At 31.3% G+C, this 22,763-nt stretch overlaps 1 long non-coding RNA gene across 12 annotated transcripts; it reads left to right on the forward strand.

Moving 5' to 3' along the window:
- The first annotated feature begins 1,162 nt into the window (after positions 1-1,162).
- On the forward strand, positions 1,163-20,440 carry LOC103873967. Of its 12 annotated transcripts, none has more exons than XR_004448232.1 (7): positions 3,042-3,585; positions 3,740-3,837; positions 3,920-4,118; positions 10,189-10,805; positions 10,901-14,616; positions 14,731-14,852; positions 14,926-20,440. It is a non-coding gene; the product is annotated as an uncharacterized LOC103873967 (long non-coding RNA). The 12 variants fall into 12 exon arrangements; XR_004448231.1 differs by having other exon boundaries at positions 14,731-14,797; XR_004448237.1 differs by adding an exon at positions 1,163-3,035 and having other exon boundaries at positions 3,321-3,585; positions 10,901-20,122.
- The last annotated feature ends 2,323 nt before the right edge of the window (positions 20,441-22,763 follow it).

Raw genomic sequence — 22,763 nt, forward strand, 5'->3', positions numbered from 1 at the left:
TGTTTCAAACTTTCACGAGTTATTAAAAAACAAAACTTTTAGCTTCATAGATTTCTATTATCGAGTATATTAACGTTGTTCAAACATAATAATATTAGAGTATACTTGTTTTCCCTCAAATAGATTGTTTTAAACTTTCACATGTATTTATTTCTTCTTATATATTTTTTTGTTTGTTGGATTAGTATTTCATTATTGAATAAATTAATAGAAATATAATTTGGAAAATATTAAAATATTATCATCCCCAAAGATAATCAAACATTTCAAAAAATAAGAAAGTTAACAAAAACTAAACTTAAAGCTTCGTATATAAATTTTATAAAGAAATTTAATTTTATAAAGAAATTTAATTTTATAAAGAATTTAATTAAACATTTAATTATATTTTGTAAATGAACTATATATAAAACACAAATCAATGTGAAATCAATTTAGTTTTAAAAATGTATCTGATTTGGTGTAGAAGTCTCGAGAAATATTTATGCTCTGTGTAGTCTCTTTCAAACACGATGGTACATGATATGGAAGTAAAAATTGATAACAGAGTTTACAAATCACGTTTTTTTGCTTGAAAAGGATTGATAGTTATTTAGTTCATATTATGTAGCAATATTGTGCTTTAGACATATTATTTAGTTCCTATAATCTAGAAAGTGGGTTATTTAGATCTATAATAATGATAAAATTAGAGATTAAATGTAACATGACTTTGTAGTAATAGGTCTATTTTTTTAAAAGATCACACATCAATCAAAGTTGTGATTTCTGTTTTAATATATAAGACTAGATTTTGATCCGCGCAGCCGCGCGGGTGTTTATTTTCATTTTTCTATATATAAATGATTATTTTAGAACATAAGTGGTATATATTTTTAACGTTAATCATATACTTAAATGTTTATATAACTATTTCAAATACAATAATTTTATAATTTATATGTTATAATCAATCAATTGCTTATATTTGTCAGTTCTTATTATATATTTATCTTATTGTATTTGAATTTAGTTATTAAGAAAATTAATATATTCATGAGAAAACAAATTTAAAAATTATTTTCTATTTAATTTATGCTAAATTCTGACTCGTTTTTCAAAGCTGGATTTCTTTTTACTAATATTTTTAATGCTTATTCATTTTAGATAATATATTATTGTATATACAAAAGTTTTAACATATGTTAATTTTTAGACATGTATTATATAGTTTGATAGTATTAAGCCGTTCAATCATCATATAATATTTTTAAAATAAATAGTTTATATTTATGAAAATAAAATTTATAAATTTATCAGTTAAATATACTTTTATCATATTAATTTAAGTATAATAATTGTATTTTAACATGATCATGACTATAAAGTAGATAAAATAGGATATAATAACAGTTTATGGTTGCAAAAGAAAACCAATTCTTTACAATTACGTAAGAAATTTATTGTGTTTTACCCTCTGTTCGGAAACTCGCTAGGCTGCGGCTGACCCGGGCGTAGCGAGTTGACGGAAAATCGGAAAAAAATTGAAGAGTACGCGGAGATTTTTTATAGGTTTTTTTTTGCGTTTATTCGTATATATTATGTTTCGTAAACTAAGACATGGTATCATGATAGTGTAGCGGTTTGTTTAATAGGAGAAATATCCAGCAATCTGTGTTCAACGTTCCAAACATGTAATTTTATGTATTTTTGTGTTTATTTAATGAGGGGTAAAAGAGTAATTAACTCTTCATCTTCTTATTTCAGCTCATTTCGTTTGCAAGCCTAGCCGCCATGATTTTTTTTAACTTAATTTTTTGTTTAATTAGGTGATTTGTCTCGTTTTCACTTAGTTTTCATGATATTAGCAATAAAACATGACATATTTAAGATTCAAGTGTCAATGTTGAAGAAAATTTCACCCAAAAAAAATTTCTCTGATTTTATGGCTGAGTAAGGTCAAAACACCACGGTGCATCACCGTTGTGCGTTTATACGCCGCATTATCGGTCATTCCGAGCGAGTTTCAGAGCATGGACTTTTACCATATACTTATGTTTTAAATTGTTACTGTGTGAAATAATGGTTTTAGCTTGTTAATCACACACACATTTAACTGTCGATATTAGAAAGATATACACGATTATTATTCAGTGCAGATAGTAGCTGATCCTTTTTAGCATTAAAACTTTGGTACTTGATCATGATTAAAGTCCTACCATATTCAACCTTAGCGCGATATAAAAGTAGTATGTTATGATGAATTTTCTACACACAGATCTATGTATTTTAGTGTTATTTTTTTATTTTTATAGACGAGAAGAGTGTGTCGTGTACAAAGGATATTCACAAGCTACAGAATATATTAAAAATCGTGTAATGTGAAAGGCGACAGAGCTTTGATGAGATAGCTGTCTAGTCTCTGTAGCTATTTTGCCCATTTAGCCCAGCAGTAGTATTTGTTTTTTTTAACAAACGTCCAGCAAAAGTATTCAACACAATAATAAAACAAAATTTCTGACGCAACAGATTTTTAGAAGCCTGTAACACAACCATGTCAATAAATGAAAAAAAATAAAAAATTAATTAAAGTATTTCATTTTTACACATCATTTTTAGTAAACTACACATAAGAGCATCATTATCGGGGTCTTTTAAGTGGGTTGCTTAAATTAATTGTGATTAAAAAAAAATGAAAATTACCTATTTATCATAGAGACGTCGCTTAATTAGGAGGAGGAAGAGACGTCGCTTAGGGGACACGCGTCACACCTGGAAGTCTCCTACTCTCTTTCTTCTCTATCTCTCTCCCGGCTTGGTTTGGTGAAATCCGTGGGTTTCGAATCCAAATCGTCGTGATTGATCGTCGAGGACGAATCAGTAGGCGATTCCGTTAGCTATGGTGGGGTGGGAGATAGCGTTACACGGCGGCGCCGGAGCCATTCCGATCAATCTCCCTGACGAGCGACGTATCCCTCGCGAGTCCGTCACTGCTTCGATCTCGGCGTTCCACCCTCAAATCCGGCAAACATCCACTTGACGTCACCGAACTCGTCGTACGCCTCTCTCTCTCTCTCTCTCTCTCTCTCAGTCGGATCGTTTTGTGATTCGGTTATCATATAGTTTTGTAGCTATCGATGAGGAAACTGATTACTAGGAGACGAAATAGATAGTCAACGGTTTTAGTTTCTGAATTATGGTGTACACTGCTTAATCTGAATCTGAAACTATCAGTTTTTTTCTAGGTTCTGGTTAAGTTTAATATTGAGTTCTCTTTTACTTTTTCTTGCACATGCATTCTTGCTTGTCTTGATGGGTATATGCACATAGCGATGGATCAGACAGAGGAGTATGTCAACGGCCAGCTCAAGAACAAATACGGTGATGCCTTGGCGCTTAGAGATGAGTACTTTGCTGTTGATGATGATGAAAAAGAAGCTGCTGCGTTGGCGCTTAGAGATGATGAGATTCGACCACAAAGCATTTATAGCTCTCGGCTTTGTTGCGTTAAGAGCTGATGGAGAGAGGGAGTTTCTGTTCTTCAGACACCCAAGTGCTGATATGCTTCTTACGGAAGCTGAGCTTGACAAGAACTTAATCCAAAAGGTGAGATTTTGTCTCTCTTTTGATCTACATGTTCAATGTGAGGACTAAGTCCAGTGACTTCTTACAGGTCATGTTCATAACAGTATGTAGTTAACTAAAAAGCTGATGCACCAATGTGTCTGTGAACTGATTGGTATTGATTTATTATGTACAGGTGAGATGACTTATGTAAATCTTCAACTAAACCCTGAGATGATCATCATCATCATCAGCTTGCCAAGAAACTAACAGCCGTTGACCTTGTTTCTATTGGTATGAGACAAATATCTAAACTTTTTCTCATATATTGTGTCAATTGAATTGATCTTTTACTACCTCTGTTGAATTTTTGAAGGAGTTGGAACAACAATTGGAGCAGGAGTGTATATTCTAGTGGGAACAGTAGCTAGACAACACACAGGACCTGCTCTTGCTGTATCGTTCTTCATCGCTGGAGTAGCAGCTCTCTCTCCGCTTGTTGCTATGCTGAGCTTGTTCTTATTGTCCATCTGCTGGCAGTGCTTATCATTATGCTTACATCTTCTTGGATAAGGGTATGTACTAGATAGGATTCTATTGTCAAGCATTTTACTAAAACAATTTTTTTTAAGAACCCATAATTAAGAGACTTGCAATAAACCACTTAAATGTTCAAATCTCTTTCTAAGTCTCTTAACTCACTTTTACACTTTAAAAACTATTAAAAATTAATTAAGAGACCCTTTAAGGGGTTTTGGGATAATGATGCTCTTAGCGACTTTGTTAATATAAAACCAATTTCGGACACCCATAACTCCATTATAGCCAAGTAAACTCTTCCTGCAATATTTTTAGTTTAGCCGTAGATCTCGATTTTTCATCAATATCACACAGATCCGAAAAAAAAAAACAAAATACATGAAATATATATACAATAAAGAGAATTATATTTAGGGTTTATAACTATTACTTGCAGCACAAGTAACTGGATAAAGAGCACTTCACCTCACAGCAAGGCTCACGGTTGATGATGGTGGTTCTGTCGGAAAGGGTGTGGCTGATAACTCCATCATAACCAAGTAAACTCATCCTGCAATATTTTTAGTTTAGCCGTAGATCTCTATTTTTCATCAATATCACACATACCCGAAAGAAAAAAAAACAAAAATACATGAAATATATATACAATAAAGAGAATTATATTTAGGGTTTATAACTATTACTTGCAGCACAAGTAACTGGATAAAGAGCACTTCACCTCACGGCAAGGCTCACGGTTGATGATGGTGGTTCTGTCGGAAAGGGTGTGGCTGATAACTCCATCATAACCAAGTAAACTCATCCTGCAATATTTTTAGTTTAGCCGTAGATCTCTATTTTTCATCAATATCACACATACCCGAAAGAAAAAAAAACAAAAATACATGAAATATATATACAATAAAGAGAATTATATTTAGGGTTTATAACTATTACTTGCAGCACAAGTAACTGGATAAAGAGCACTTAACCTCACGGCAAGGCTCACGGTTGATGATGGTGGTTCTGTCGGAAAGGGTGTGGCTGATGACATGGCTGTGAGCTTCGGTTGTGCTTAACTCACGGTGGTGAAGAGATATGACAGATCACATCTCTTTGGACAACACCTTCCTCTTGGCACACGACTGAACAACACAACGACAAGAGTGGCGATAGAACATGGACTCCGCAGTGACATCACAGCTTTCCGGTGGACTGTGATAACTCCGGCGTCGAGCGATTGTAGTGAGAAGAGGCGGTTGATGATTGAGACAAGAGATGGTGACGATCGCAACACTCCTCATCATATCGGTACGGTTACAATGTCAAATAAAAAGAAGAACATAAGTAAGTAAAAAGAAGTAGAGAAGAGAAGGAATAAGAGAGAGGTATACAATTGGACAGATCGAAGAAGGAGATGGGATGGAAGAGGCGGCACAGGTTTTAGAGAAAAAAGTACTTACGTCAATATAAAATACCTACACGGCTTGAGAAGGATTAAATAATTGGCTTAGGTTCTAAAACTAATTAACTGAACCAGACAAACCGGATTTAGAAAAGAAACGCCGGGTCAGGTCGTTACAATGTTGACTCGTCCCAATCAAAAGTCTGATCGCCAATGTCCACATGAGAAAGATTAAAGACTACATAAAAATGTTAATAACTTTAAATTTAAACATCTTGGTACTAAAAAAATCTTCAAATGTTAATAACTTTAAATTTAAACACATAACAATTATCAAATTGAAAATATTTTAATAAAAAACTAGATATTAACCCGCACATCCGTGCGGATATATTTATATTTTAAATTAATATTTAAAATATAAAATATGTTATAAAGATATATATCTAATATCAATTTTATGTATATAATTTCTATTTTGAAAACTTTTATTTGTTGAAATTTGTTTGATGATATTGTACAAATCATATATTAATAAAGTATTTTATTTTATTTATTTAAAATACAACATCAATATTAATAGTTTAATTTTAAACATTAGTTTTATATGAATTACTAAAAAAAATATTAGCTTCTTTGTTTAGAAGTTTTTATTCTCGAAATGTTTTTATGTAAATAAATTAAATTATTTTTGTTATATTTTAAAATATTATTTTATTTAATATATTATATTTAAGTTTAATGTTTTTATTTTTACTAAAAGTATCAACATAAAATGTTACAACCAATAAAATATTATTTATTTTGTTTTATATAAAAATTTAATTTGATAATTTAAAAAGAATTGGGCTATACTATTTAATTTTAAAATTAGTTACTGAAATATATAAAATATGGTCTATATTAAATATTATAAACAGTCAAATGATAATTACCTAATGACAATATATTTATGTTTTCTTAGAAATGTTATTGTTTAAATGTATATTGTTTTTGTTAGGAGAATATTATATATGAGTAATTTTAGGATGTTTAGTTAAATTTCTAATGAATGTGGTCTAACATAGATTTGTGTATGGTAGATAAAAAATATGACTCTATTTTAATAGAGTAGATACAGAAACAATTCTCGCAGCGTAGCGCAGATGTTTACCTAGTCTTGTCTCTCTTTTCATGCATCCACATCATCAGAAAAAAAAAACCATTTTATGACACTTGTCAAGTCAAATTTGTTTTAAGGAAACAACTAGATTTTGACCCGCGCTTTGAGAGCGCGGGTTTTTCTTTGAATTATATACAAAATTTATGAATTAATATTTTGAAAATGTTGTAAATTATTATGTTACAAAATCATATGATGTCAAAAAAATAATTTATTTAAATTATATAATTCATGAATTAATTTTTATAAGATTTTGTATGTATTCTTTTTTTGTTCAAATATATGTACACTCTTATATAACTCTCTCTTAGGTATGAACATTTTACCAAACCTGTAAGTTGTTAAAATGCTTTGATGAAAACACTAATTTGTTATATTTTTTATGATGAAAACACTGACTCATTTAAATAATAGATATCTAATATATGGTTCATTAAAGTTTTGTTATATGAGGTATAATGTTGGTTTATAATAATTTCATACCATCATTCGATACAAATATATTATATAAACATTACTAATAAAACAATGGTTCATACAAAACCTACATACATATTTAAAAGGCTATAGGTCGACAGTTTAGATTATAATATTTAAAGTCAATAAACAGTAATATGTTTTATTTAAATGTAGAAGATTTTTATTTGGTTGCTATAAAATAGGTTGGTTAAAAGATTTAGCTATATATAATAGGTTAGACTAAAAAATGAAAGAGTTCAAACAATTTTTATAAGTAGATTTATTAAGACTGTTTCTCTAGAGTAGATTTTTTTACGTTTTGAAAAACTTTCAGAAAACTATTATGGGCGGCTCTGTTACCCATTATACCAAAACTTTTATTTGGGCTTATATTCGTATTTAGCATAAGCTGTATTGTTGGCCCACCAACGAAACCCTTTTGTCACTTCGTCTCTTTTGTCAAACTTTGCTTCTTCGTAACTGATGGAGTTAATCACTTAGGATATGACTGGTTTTCCCGCTACCACCCGCAAACGCAGCTTTTGCGGTTGGTAGCGGTTGCTGGCGTTTTGCAACAATCGCTCAAACCGCTTTAAACCGCTCCAAATCGCTCCAAATCGCTCTGAACCTCATAAATTCAAAAGCTGGTTCCAGCTAGCGTTTGCGGTTGCGGGCGTTTGCGGGAGGATAAAAAAAATTATTTTTTTTCCAAAACAATATAAATACAAAAATAAAAAAATTCAATAAAAAAATTAAACTGAAATTATAAAAATGCTAAAATATTTCAATTAAATTTTAATTAATATTATAAAACTTTAAAATAAAAATATTTTCTATATTTTTAAAAAATTTAAACTATAACTTTCTAAATATAAATTTTATATTTATTATAATATTATTATTTTTGATATTTTTATAATTGTATAAAATGTAAATATTGTTAATTTATTATTTAACTGCTGCTGCATTTGGTAGTTAACCAGTCATAAGTATCCCGCAAACGCACAAATTTCTAACCGCATAACCAGTCGTACAAATCTCTTAAAACCGCTAGAAACCGCAACCACCCGCATCCGCAAACTCCCGCAACCGCAACCGCAACCGCTGCGGTTAAACCAGTCAGGCCCTTAATCTTAATAACCTCCACTCCTCATCGATTAACTGTAAGAGGTTAATGATGGCATTTATTCACATCAATCCGCAACTTCTTCATCCTTTCACCTTCCCTCACTTTTTTAACTATTTTCGTCCACTATATCTTATTATATAAAGAAATGTTTCTCTCCTTTTCAGCCTGCCACGTCATTAAGTAGTGGAAGGAGAGAGCGACACGTGTCCACCTTCTCTGAGTTTCGTTGCTTTTTGTGTAGCTTCATTTTGGGCTTTACGGGTTTAATTGTAGTGGCTCCCGACATTCATTAAGTGCCCAATTGAAATTAATAGCCACGCTCTTCGTCTTCAAGGAATTGCGACTCCATTTCTAGGGTTTATTTTGTTCTTCAGCCTCTGATTTTATCGTCCTTCTTCTTCGATCTCTAACAATGGAGTTCCAGGATGGTGTGATAGTCGAATCGTCATTAGAAATCTTTGGGTCGAGCTTTGTTGGCGTCGTTTCGTGTTAGGTTCTTCTCTCTCAAACATAACGGGATCCATTAAGGTCGCCATTAACAGCCATCTTTACTCCTTCAACTCCAGATCAATCGTTCAATGCATATTATCTCTCTGGAGGCGGTGGATATACACCTATAAAAGGTCAGCCTTCACCCCCTGAACATCATCCTCACAACTCCAAATAATACATATATCTTTCTGGCTTAATTGATAACTTTCTGCAGGAGCCTCTGCTAACTGGATCGTTCCTCTGTGCCCATCATATTGGTAATGCCTGATTGATCAGGTAACAATCATTAAAACCCAAAATTATGTCTTCTCTACTGGATGTTTCGCATTAGTAAGAAACCAGAATGAAAAAGTTGATTGAAAGTCAATTGACTGTGAAGTTCATGGATTGTTCCTTATTAGGCAATAAGCTTTATAATCAAGTACGAAGCCATGGATAAAGATTACTAGGTATATAAGTTTTCTCCATATCTTAATAATTATTTCTTCACATATATATATATATATATATAAGAAATAATTATTAAGATATGGAGAAAACTTATATACCTAGTAATCTTTATCCATGGCTTCGTACTTGATTATAAAGCTTATTGCCTAATAAGGAACAATCCATGAACTTCACAGTCAATTGACTTTCAATCAACTTTTTCATTCTGGTTTCTTACTAATGCGAAACATCCAGTAGAGAAGACATAATTTTGGGTTTTAATGATTGTTACCTGATCAATCAGGCATTACCAATATGATGGGCACAGAGGAACGATCCAGTTAGCAGAGGCTCCTGCAGAAAGTTATCAATTAAGCCAGAAAGATATATGTATTATTTGGAGTTGTGAGGATGATGTTCAGGGGGTGAAGGCTGACCTTTTATAGGTGTATATCCACCGCCTCCAGAGAGATAATATGCATTGAACGATTGATCTGGAGTTGAAGGAGTAAAGATGGCTGTTAATGGCGACCTTAATGGATCCCGTTATGTTTGAGAGAGAAGAACCTAACACGAAACGACGCCAACAAAGCTCGACCCAAAGATTTCTAATGACGATTCGACTATCACACCATCCTGGAACTCCATTGTTAGAGATCGAAGAAGAAGGACGATAAAATCAGAGGCTGAAGAACAAAATAAACCCTAGAAATGGAGTCGCAATTCCTTGAAGACGAAGAGCGTGGCTATTAATTTCAATTGGGCACTTAATGAATGTCGGGAGCCACTACAATTAAACCCGTAAAGCCCAAAATGAAGCTACACAAAAAGCAACGAAACTCAGAGAAGGTGGACACGTGTCGCTCTCTCCTTCCACTACTTAATGACGTGGCAGGCTGAAAAGGAGAGAAACATTTCTTTATATAATAAGATTTCTTCACATATATATATATATATATACTCAGGTTTCTTTCAGGCATATACTTCTTTTTTTTGTGATTGAACTCATATATTATCTTAGAACTTTTTTAATATGCATGTATATAACAGGGAGATCAAGCGTTGATCATAGGTGGAGCAATAGAGTTTGTGAGAGAGCTGGAGCACCTTCTACAATGCCTAGAGTTAATAAAAGCGTCGGAGAATCCTTGGAGAAACCGTTAATAGGCAAATTAGAGACATGACCACGACAATGTCTTCTTCTTCACTAATAACTTCAGTTGCTTACCCGGTAATTATTTCTGGAAATGTAACTGAACAGAGGGTGGCGGAGGAGGCCTCGGTAGGAAACAGCACAAAAGCCCGTGCTTGCCTGATGTGGAGGTGAAGCTGCTAAGGTTTGATGCCATGATCAAGATACTTTCAAGAAGAAGACCAGACAACTGATACTATTGCTGTTTTGGAGGATCTTTATCTCTCTATTCTTCACACAAACTTCACTACCATGGAACAAACCGTCATGTACTTTAATGGCAAGGCAAATTTCACCTTCGTAAATTATAATCATACGCATTTATATGTATAGTACATCCTACATATAAAGTTTCTTACCATATGATTGGATTGCTTTAATTAAAATATGCATATTATAGTAAGCTACAAGGAAAAGTGGACGTTGAAGGTTTCCTCCCAGCACAAACTGCCATAGACGCAATTAAGGACTCCATGTAAGTTTTTTTTCTCCAAAACACCAAAATATTTTACACGTTTACTCTGTCATCTTAGTCACAACAAACAATGTAATGTTTTAATGTAAACGCAGGGATCTTTACGCAGCTTACATCAAAGCTGTCTTGCAACGTTAATGAACATACCAGTCAAATCCGTTCCTCCAGGTTTGCTTTCATACCTTCTCAGGTTCTCTGGAGAACATCCTGTTTATGAATTTGAATTTAATCCATTTCGTTTAGATTCAAGGTCTTATGTTGAAATCCGTATGAATTTTAGTCAACACGGATCTGTGCGGATCGTTGTCAATCAAGATAAGAAAACTCTGAATTTGTTTTTTTCTTCCTTTCTTGCGAGTGAATGAATTATGTTTTGGTTTTCCTTGGCACAGTGTAAGGAAGTTTGTGTAGTATGTACATGATGATGACATCACCAAGTCCCATATTCTCAATTTGCTTTTTAATATACCATATAGACACTTTCTTAGCAACTCTGTTGACTCTCTGAACGTTCTAAACATGTAACCACAAACAATAGAAACAATAGATAAAACATGCAGCCATTCAAACAATCAGAGCAGTAGATAGTTAGTTAAATTTGTTGGCCATAGCATCCTAAACGCGATGATAATGTATATAGAAAATCATTTGACATAGGTTTCATACAAAACAATTTAACCAATTTTTTAAACCTACCAAAAAAGTCAATCAACAAACAACAGTACAAGATCCCGTAACAATTTAACCAATTTTTTAAGCTCTCTCCACATTAACTATTTCGTGATGAAAAGGTAACTGCTGAAAATCGGACTACGACACACTATTAATTCCCACGGTTTTTTTTTTTCAGAAACACCACAGCTAATAATGGTCCATAAGTTACATTCGGATATTATTCAAAGCCTCTCATCTCATCTGCACATCTTTTCCCGTTAAATTTCACAAATTATATATCAATTCTTTCATTTCAGTAACTTTGAGAAAATACAAATTGGGCTTTTGATTTTTTTTCCTTAGATTCTTTCGAGCTTTTATGAGTCCTAGATCGTTGGACATATATATCATCAAAAGTAATAGAGAAGACATAGGTTTTGTTAAGAAGACTTTTTATTTGTCAAGGAGACTTACTTTTTTTTTGGTCAAGGAGACTTACTAAACAAAAAAAAAAGATGGAGAGAGGGAGAGACTATTATTTAATATGGAGTTATTTTTAAAAATGTATATTTAGCTTTGTAATCGTGCTTGATGTGATAATTAAGTCGAGGACTATTCAGGTTTCCATACTTAAATACGAAATTTGAAGGATAGACAGATAATTTTTTAGAACAAAAAAAACTAAGTACAATATTTTGAAGTAATTCTCATGAAATTTGCTTATTTTTTGTCAATAAACTCAAGTTAAAGAAATTAACAAAAAAAGAAAAATGGAAACCATAACCAATGATTAATGAACAATCAAAACAAGTATTTTTTTTTACAAAAAAATAGTTTAAAATTAGAGTTTAGAAAATATAACATCAAAAAATGAAAAAAATATTGAAAATACACCATATAATTACGAAAAATAAGCCAACAAACAATAATTTAGTGAGAATGCATAATCTAATTTATAATATATATAAACTTCCAAAATATCTAAATAAATCATAACAACAAAAGGAAAGGAAATACATTTTTGATATTATTTCTCATGTTTCATCAAACTCAGACCAGCGGAAAAATATCTATTCTCGCAAATATTTTTTTCTTTTGTGCGTACCAAACTAGAACCTTACAAAATTAATATGAAAATAGATGGAAAAGAACAAGAAGTGATTATACATAATCAAAATATTTTATTTTTAAACAATAAAATTATCTAATAAATTAAAAATAAAAATACCATCCATAGTACTATCACCAAGTATCGATACATTTAAAAAGAAAAAGAAAAATGATGTCATAACATTGTTTCTTGAACTTTAATATTTAATCAAATAATTACAAAGTTCTGATTAACCACAATATAAAAAAAATTTACAAAGAAAACATATGATAGTAGATGATCTCAATGAAATCAAACAAAACAAAGGAACACATCATTAAATAAAAAAATATAATTTCATTGTTCCTAAACTATATAATTATGTAATTTAGTTAACTATACATATTCCGGCTCTCAATATCGTAACATGTTATATAAAAAGATCACTTATCAATAATGTTTCATAAAAATAGATAACTAATCCTTCAAAACTTAAAAGAAATGTCTGATCTTAACACTCAATTACGTCCCGCGCGAAGCAACTGTTGAGGTGAACAAAATTTAACTATTTCTTTGTAGTTACTCAGTCTGTTCGACTCTCAGGCTTTGTATTTCATATAGTATTTCATATCATTTATCGAGTATTATATGTATTAACAAAAAATCAAATAGTGTTATCTTTTTACTACCTAATAATTGTTATTAAAAATATAAATATAATGCAACTATTAAAATCAAAATTTATGCTATAAATTTGTTTATATGGGATATATTTTACTGTAAACTTTTTTCTTACGTTTTGTGATCATTTGTATTTTGTTAAAAATATTTAATCAGAAATCACACAATTTCAATGGAAATTTAACAGTTTTTTTAGTAGTAAAATATAAGCAAGAATAAACACAAATCAATAATTTACAGTATAATATAAACACAAATAAATAATATATATAGTATAGTTTTAGCCCAACAAAGCATTTGATTAATTGTCACTTATATATCAAGTGTTATAATAGAAATTTACTCTAACTATTCTAATTATTTTTGATTTATAATCCCGCCCGTAGGGCGGGCCAGCCCTAGTATATATATATATATATATATGTAATTCAAGCAATGGCTCTGTGCGTCAAATCGTCTCTTTGTCCTGTATTATACCTAAGAATCTGCAAGCGATGTTACACTCATGACGAATCCGAACTCTTTTTCTGAGTTGAAGGCTGGTCTGTGTAAGGAAACTGTATCGATCTGTCTCCTTTGTTTTTGGAAAGCAAAGAATTTAAAGAAAGGTGGAGCGCTTATGGGGGATTGATATTGTTATGGTTGATAAACATGTATGTTATCTTCAGTGAATCTGTTTTTTCAAAAGATCATTATTCCAAAATAGATTCTAATGTGCGACTGTGTTTTATGGAATGCAGTCTACTCTGATCTCGAGCTCCATTAGCATCCACCGCTTGAACACCTTTCAACACCTCCTCAAGAGAGGGAAGGATGTATGAGCTGAGTGGATTCAATGTGACAAGGACTAATTAGTACTTTAAGCTAACCACGCACCCGTCTCTCTTTGATTCACGCAACATACCAACATGGTCGAGATTACAGAAACCATTCATCTCAACCAATGGAGGCCTTCATGTTCCGCAATTATAATGAGATGATGTTACTAGAGAACACAACCACATACTAACAAGGTCAGTTTGTGAACTTTGCCTCGATATTAGTTTGATTAAATGCATTGGCTCGACCATAGGACCGTTTCTGTAGCACAAAATATATACACAATGTTACTTATCTGTTTACTTTCTAAATACATAGGTAAAATTAGCTTAAAAAGGTGACTGAACAAGTGAGGTACTTGCAAAAGATGAAGACAAGAATCCCACTGAACCTAGCGCTTAGCGCTTATGATGTAATCCCTCCCTATGATCAAGCAAAGGCCCTTGGGAAGTCAAACATTGACGTTGGCCAGATTGCTGCTGGATTACCTTGTGGTAGTGAAGGATTACGTTTGATGTATGTCCGGTGGAGAAAACTCGAAAAGGAACTCTACAACGAAAGAAGAGAGTAAGTGTCAATGCTTGTCAAGTTTCATCCTTATTTTCGCATCAGTTTCTTGTGGCACTGATAGTTGGAATTAGAGAATTGAATATCATGCATGCAACGTTTTGTCAATGCTAGGTACGAGCTGTTACATAATTCTCATCTCAACTTGAAAGGACTACACGAACTCTTCAAAGTTGTTCAGGTATGAACTGAATACAAAAACTGAAGTCTCTCTTCCATTTTCTGAAACTTAAATTGTACATGTACATCTTTGTTTTGCATTTTGACCATGAACTATGTTGATTAGCCAGTTATGTGGTGTGGTTTCAGTTACTTGCAAATGGTGTAATCCCAAATGAGTATGGGATCAATCCACAACAGAAGCTCACAATCGGTTCAAAGGTGAGATCCTCAACGTTAAATTCTAGCTCTCACAAAGGTTTGTAATGTTTTACGTATTCATGCTTTCATGTTTGATATTTTTGGTGAAGTAATGATGTTCAAAACCACCTACGATGATGAAACACAAACTATTCAGCATATTATGGTAAACCTGCGGTTATAACAGTATGTTAAAGCCTCTGTGCTTGGAAAGTCATGTTATAAGTTGTGGATCTCATGGTTGTTTTATGAATACTAAAATAACAACATTGAACCAATGTTCAGAGGCCCGACTGTTTGGATAAGTGTGTTCTACGGGATCGCAACTCTACTTTCCGAGAAATTGGTGGTGTCCATGGAATACTCAATTCTGTTACGGTGGCTTCAACGTAAACACCAAGCAGAGTTGCTATAGACCTACTTAGAAACACCCTTTTCAGGTGCATATATAAGTTTACATTTGGAGTTTATATATATATATATATGCGGATTTGGATAGCTTTAACCTTATGAAAAAAAAAACATAAAAATGGAATGTCGTTGTAAATGCCTAATACAACTTTGGCCTTATGTTGGAGTTTTGTCTGTAATCATCTGAAACAGTACAGCACACAGCAAACCAACACACACCTCATAAAGAATCACCCTTAGGTTGAGCTATCTTCTAATATCTAGCTAGAGTCTTTATTTTTCTTTTGGCATCGATCTAGCTAGAGTCTATGTAGGTATCCACAAATATGGATAAGTCCAACACAAACGTCTTCCAAAATGTATTTGTGGATCAAATTCAAATAATTCTGACATGTTCTTACTTAACGGGTACCTATTTCTCAACATTACTTTTTCTAAAAAGAATATATTTCTCAACATTGTGAATTATCATCCATACAATTAGTATAAAGAATTTCTGACAAATTGTACATAAATAGATTAACTTAACTGAAATGGTTCAAGAGCAACTGACTGGGTGTCAAAGCTTGATGGTCAACAACTCCCCTCAAAAGTCACATATATGCAAACAGGATAGATGATAACATCAACAACAAATTCAACAAAAGTAGGAACTCTACATTGAAAATAACACTCATAAAAGAAGAAACTTGGAAGAACCTCACTATCAAGCTACTACCGATGCATTATACAAACGAATGGGAAAGGATCATCCGGACCTTAACAGACCAGACAAGCAATGCGACACGATTATTTCTATTCAGATACGTCTTCCAAGCTACTTTGTCTGCTATTTGGAAGGAACGGAATGGCAGAAGACATGGAGAAAGTCCTAATAGCCCTGCAACCTTGATCAAGAGCGTGGACAAGGCAGTGAGAAACCGAATCTCTAGCATGCGTCTTATGGGAGTGTGCAAGTATACCAAAGCCATGGAAACATGGTTTTTAGTAAGATAAACTTTGAGATTTTATTTCAGATTACATAAAAACTCTCAACTTTTGTTGTATCCATTGTAAAAACGTTTTTTTCTTGAAAACATAAAAACGTTTTATTTCAGATTACATAAAAACTCTCAACGTTTTTTACTAGAAATATTGTAAAAAAAATTATAACTTAACTTTCGATAAATTACCAACATGAAAAAATTAATCTTTATTTTTTTGGTTTAGAATTAGATCAGTGTAAAATATGACTCAATTCAGTAAAATAAATATATTCTTTTCAAAAAACCTCTTATAAATATATGTTCACAATATAGACATAAATTAATAAATAATGTATACAAAATTTACATATATATAAGCAAAATATTTGATGTTTTTTCACGCAGTAGTTTATTTGTAGTTTTTCTAAAAACCTCAACATATTTTGATGTTATTTTATTATTTTTCATGTAAAAACTCCATCTGCATTTAAGGTACATAATTTCAATATCAAATGGTCTAATAAAATAACATGAAATTTGCATTTGCAAAATTTAATTAATAAACATACTTTAAAAAATTCTTTTTTGCATAAAAATATAATTCAAAACATATAAATCTATAAAACTCTAAAAACTAATTTTTTTTATAAACTAATAAATATTATAATTTATAGTTTTAATGTATCTAAAGCTCTCAAATATGGAAACAACCCATATCATATAGTTTACCACCTAACATATACTCCACACATTAAGTTATTGGAAATTGCCAAAAATACCACATTCATAATACCACTTTTCATGTTTACATTGATCATTTTTACCCTCACTTTTAAATAGGGAATACAACATTTATAACCCTAAAGTTAACTAATCTAGAATTAGAGTCTAGAGTTGAAGGGTGGGGCAAAAATTTTGGAATGTGAAATTTATGATTCTAATAAATATAAAAAAATACATTAAAAATAGGGTGAATGATCTATTTCTCCACGATAACTATTATACAACATCAGTTCCCCACTGAACTATGACCTCATTCTAAATCTCCATGAATTAAAAGTTGTAAATTTATTTCTCCGTGAATCAATAGTTCGAAACTTAATTACCCATAGACCAAGGTTTAAACTCGATTATTGGCTTTAATTGGTTTACTCCTAGTCAAAAAACTTAAAATCAATTAAACCAAACCAAAATCCAATTTTTATATTTACTAGAGATTTTGCCCGGCCACGCCCGTGGCTATATACAAATAACATATATTTTATATGTATATTGAAATATATTACATCTATGTTATAAAATATAAATAATAAATTGAATTAAAATGAATAAAACTCACAATTTGTTGTCTTCTACTATCTAAAATATGTATGGGATAGTGAACAATGTGAAATTAATAAAGAATTTTTTAAACCTTAGTTATCCTCAAAAATATTTTTACATATTTAGTTTATTATAAAATATATTATTAATCTCAACATCACATATTTTTTTTGTTATATGTGTTATTTATATCATGTGTATTTTTATATGTCTCTTATTTAATATTTTATAATATTCACTGAAAATATGTGATGTTGAGATTAATAATATATTTTATAATAAACTAAATATGTAAAACATATTATAAAATATATTATTAATCTCAGCATCACATATTTTTATATATCTATATTATATATTTTTTCTTATGATTAGAATCTGTTTTTTTTTTTAAATTATAATTAGTAAAGCTGATTTAAATACTCATTGATTTAAATAAAACAACATTTAAAAATGTTTATTATAAAATATTTTATTATACAATATTTTATTCTAAAATATTTAGTTTTATATATTTATTTAAATAAAACAACATTTAAATGTTTATGTTTTACATATTTAGTTTATTATAAATATTTGATGCAACGATTTGAGAATTAATATTTGATGTTTATTGTTTATTTATAAAACACAGAGAAAACAATATAGGGTTATGTTAATCAGTAAAAGATCATACCTACTTGTTGAAGAGCTGCAGTTCAAAGCCAATACGGAGCTCCATGTTTCTTTACTCCCATAAGTGGAATAAAATGAAGCGTAACTCTGAGTCAGAGAGGCCTGGTGTGATGGCGTTGAAAAATAGATCCGCCGGAGACTTGGCTAGAGATTTTGCCGGTTGAGTTTGCCTTGGAGGAGGCCATTTTATAGATGTTGTTGAATGAGCTTGGAGGTCGGAAAAGGTCTTTATATAGGAGGAGAGACATGGGGAGTCAGAACGATCATATCAATTAAACTTAAAGGAGTGTAAGAGAAAATTGATAGAAGAAACAGGAATGGAGCAGTATATAAAAAAGGAGGAAAAAGGGAGCTGAAATGAAACCATAAAGAAGTAGTATTGATAGATCGATTAAAACTCAGTCGAAATGGTTTACGGGGAGAAGCCGAAGTGGCAGAGGAGAAGAGAGAAGACGAAGTGGTAGAGGAGGCGAGAAGAGACACGCGACTTCAGCTCCGGGTCGTAGACCTAGGTCTAATTGTTAGATGATCTTAAAGCTCAATCCCAAATCAAAAGAAGCCCACACATAAGTCAATTCAGAAAAAAATTTAAGCCCAGCCCGAAAAATGAAATATTCTGATTGGATGATTATTTATGCTGACGACATGTTAGAATTGGAGATTATCCTCTTTTAGTATAGTATAGATTTTTTTATCAGCCTCCATCTGTGATGTATCTTTGTTTTCTGATGAACAAAACAGAACCTTTTTCAGTTGTAAAAACAAATGCGTAAACTCCCCACCTAAACCACCGTAAACCTTTTTATGTTTCCGTGATGTACTAAAATCTCTTTTGCAATTTTTTTTTTAAATAAACATCAAACTTAAGTTCTTCTTCCAAATCAACATTATCTCCTTCATCAAGGATATCCACCCATGTCTTTTTTTAGAGGCTTAAGTACCCAGAAACCAAATTCAAGATTTAATTCATCAACATGTCGGTTAGATTAAACCCAAATCATATTTTTCACCGGAAACCATCAAATATGTCCGCAGCATATGCATATATACCAAAACTACAAGTCTCTCCCGCAGTATATTGACGGATTTACGTTGGTGATGTCTGCGTTTTTGATTAAACGACAATAGAGGAGGAGAGATTATAGCCTGGACTGAGGAGATGCTCAGAGACGATGAGTGAAGAGTTAGAGAAGGAGAAACGCCGGGAGCAACAGAGCTTTTCGGTTTTAGGAAGACCAGTTACGGTATTGTGTACTAAGAAGGTTTCGGGATGACTCCAATACTGCTTTTGTTCTCACCAATAAATTGATCATGAGAGAAGATCAGTTTTTGGCCATGGCTAGGGTTAACGACGTTGGTGAAAAAGGAGAAGGAAGGCCTCTGAAGAAGATGAAAAAAAAATTATATATAAAACTGGATTTTGGTTTGGTTTAATTGATTTTAATCTTTTTGATTAGGAGTAACCAATTAAAACCAATAATCCAGTTTAAACCATGGTTTATGGATAATTAAGTTTCGAACTATTGATTCATGGAGAAATAAGTTTGCAATTTTTAATTTATGGAAATTTAGAATGAGGTCATAGTTCGGTGGGGATTTGATGTTATATGATAGTTATCATGGAGAAATAAATCGTCCATCCTTAAAAATATTTAAGAAATAAATAGTTTCAAAAATAATTTTTGATTTTCAAAAAGAAATTTGAAAAAAAAATTAAAAAATTAAAATTCAAAAAAAAGTTATAAAAATTTGGAATTTGGAAAAGTATAATTCGAAAACATAAAATTGTTATTTATTTATTTAAATAATTATTTATTATATGGGAAATTGCCACAAATACCACATTCATAGTATCACTTTCATTTTGTACTAGACACTTATACCCCTGGGTTAATTTATCTAGACTTAGGGTTTAGAGTTGAGGGGTAGAGTAGAGCTTTTGGAATGTAAAATTTAGTATTCTAAAAAACATATAAATAAATACTTTAAAAAATATAAAAAAAATTAAAAAATAGTTTCAAATATCATTTTTTTTATTTTCAAAAAGAAATTTTGAAAAAAAAAATTCGAAAAAAAAATCAAAAAAAAATTCAAAAAAGATTTATAAAAAGTTCGAATTTGAAAAATTATAATTCAAAAACATAAAAAATTTTGTTTTTAATTTATTTTTTATTTATTTAAATAATAATTTTTATATATAGAGAGAACAAGTGTATAAGAGTCTTTTGCCACTTAATGAAAAATGTATTTTTGAAAATGTCCCTTTAGTGATGGCAAAGATGAAAAATGGTACCATGAAAAGTGGCAAAGATGAAAAGTGGCAAATGTATAAATTTTTTTTGAATTTTAATTTTTGAATTTTTTTTCAAAATTTATTTTTGAAAATCAAAAATTATTTTTAAAACTGTTTATTTTCTTAAATATTTTTAAGGGTGGACGATCTATTTCCCCATGATAACTATCATATATCATCAGATCCCCACCGAACTATGACCTCATTCTAAATCTCCATAAATTAAAAATTGCAAACTTATTTCTCCATGAATCAATAGTTCGAAACTTAATTACCCATAGACCATAGTTTAAATTGGATTATTGGTTTTAATTGGTTACTCCTAATCAAAAAGATTAAAATCAATTAAACCAAACCAAAATACAGTTTTATATGTAATTTTTTTTCATCTTCTTCAGAGGCCTTCCTTCTCCTTTTTCACCAACGTCGTTAATCCTAGCCATGGCCAAAAACTGATCTTCTCTCATGATCAATTTATTGGTGAGAACAAAAGCAGTATTGGAGTTATCCCGAACCCTTCTTAGTACACAATACTGTCACTGGTCTTCCTAAAACCGATAAGCTCTGTTTCTCCTGGCGTTTCTCCTTCTCTAACTCTTCACTCAGCGTCTCTGACCATCTCCTCAGTCCAGGCTATAATCTCTCCTCCTCCATTGTCGTTTAATCAAAAACGCAGACATCACCATCGTAAATCCGTCACTATACTGCAGGAGAGACTTGTAGTTTTGGTATATATGCATATGCTGCGGACGTATTTGATGATTTCCGGTGAAAAAGACGATCTGGGTTTAATCTAACCGACATGTTGATGAATTAAATGTTGAATTTGGTTTATGGGTACTTAAGCCTCTCAAAAAAGGCATGGGTGGATATCCTTGATGAAGGAGATAATGTTGATTTGGAAGAAGAACTTAAGTTTGATGTTTATTTGAAAAAAAAAATTGCAAAAGAAATTTTAGTACATCACGAAAACATAAGAAGGTTTACGGTGGTTTAGGTGGGGAGTTTATGCGTTTGTTTTTACAACTGAAAAAGGTTATGTTTTGTTCATCAGAAAAAAAAGATACATCACATATGGAGGCTGATAAAAAAATAAATATAAAAATTGGATTTTGGTTTGGTTTAATTGATTTTAAGTTTTTTGACTAGGAGTAAACCAATTAAAACCAATAATCCAGTTTAAACCATGGTCTATGGGTAATTAAGTTTAGAACTATTGATTCACGGAGAAATAAGTTTACAACTTTTTATTCATGGAGATTTAGAATGAGGTTATAGTTCGGTGGGGATCTGATGCTATATAATAGTTATCGTGGGGAAATAGTTTCTGGGTACTTAAGCCTCTCAAAAAAAGGCATGGGTGGATATCCTTGATGAAGGAGATAATGTTGATTTGGAAGAAGAACTTAAGTTTGATGTTTATTTAAAAAAACAAATTGCAAAAGAGATTTTAGTACATCACGGAAACATAAGAAGGTTTACGGTGGTTTAAGTGGGGAGTTTATGTGTTTGTTTTTACAACTGAAAAAGGTTATGTTTTGTTCATCAGAAAACAAAGATACATCACATATGGAGGCTGATAAAAAAAAAATATAAAAATTGGATTTTGGTTTGGTTTAATTGATTTTAAGTTTTTTTGACTAGGAGTAAACCAATTAAAACCAATAATCCAGTTTAAACCATGGTCTATGGGTAATTAAGTTTCGAACTATTGATTCACGGAGAAATAAGTTTACAACTTTTAATTCATGGAGATTTAGAATGAGGTCATAGTTCGGTGGGGATCTGATTCTATATAATAGTTATCGTGGGGAAATATATCGTTCACCCTTCGAGTTTACATATTGAAGTTCATATAATAAATGAACTGAGCTGAGATAGCTCATGAACGAGCCGAGTTTACTATGAGTTGAGCTGAGTAGAGCGAGTTAGCTCATTTTGACATCCCTAAGTGTTATATTTTGATTTACACATTTTTCAAAAAACAAAAAACATTTAATTACATAAATAACTTTTCTTCTAAATACTCAATTAAAGAACCTCACGGATGATGGTCCTCTTAGAGCATGATTAATGGGGGTTCTTAGGATGAGGTTCTTAGCGGAATATAATAAACCATC

The sequence above is a fragment of the Brassica rapa genome, chromosome A06 (genome assembly GCF_000309985.2).
Source record: "Brassica rapa cultivar Chiifu-401-42 chromosome A06, CAAS_Brap_v3.01, whole genome shotgun sequence".
In the NCBI taxonomy this organism is placed as follows: Eukaryota; Viridiplantae; Streptophyta; class Magnoliopsida; order Brassicales; family Brassicaceae; genus Brassica; species Brassica rapa.